Source organism: Ahaetulla prasina, chromosome 1, assembly GCF_028640845.1.
Source record: "Ahaetulla prasina isolate Xishuangbanna chromosome 1, ASM2864084v1, whole genome shotgun sequence".
Taxonomy (NCBI): Eukaryota; Metazoa; Chordata; class Lepidosauria; order Squamata; family Colubridae; genus Ahaetulla; species Ahaetulla prasina.
This window is the reverse complement of record NC_080539.1, coordinates 298,660,517-298,660,946: the sequence shown is the minus strand read 5'-3', so window position 1 is coordinate 298,660,946 and position 430 is coordinate 298,660,517.

Genomic DNA, 430 nt, shown 5'->3' with positions numbered 1-430 from the left:
TAAAGCAGTGCCTGGAAATAGCGCCACCAATCGCAACAGCGCCGCCATCGTTGCGGCGGAGAAACAGTCACCTCTCTGAGGCGGTGGGAAGGGGAGACGATATTTGTGTTTGTTATTCGAGGGTAGCAGCTGAACAGCAGAACAGACGCAAATCGCTTCCATATTGGTGTCAGAAGGAACCTCGCTGTAAGGAGACAAAGTTAGGCTGCCACAAAGAAGAGCGGGTGGTGGTGGAAGGGGGGTGGTTATATTTATTTTCCAAAGCACCAGAAGGCAGGACAAGAAACAATGGATGGAAACTAACCAAAGAGAGAAGCAACCTGGAATTAAGGAGAAACTTTCTTACAGTGAGGACAATTAACCAATGGAATAGCTTGCCTTCAGAAGTTGTGGGAGCTTCATCACTGGAGGTTTTTAAGAAGAGACTGGA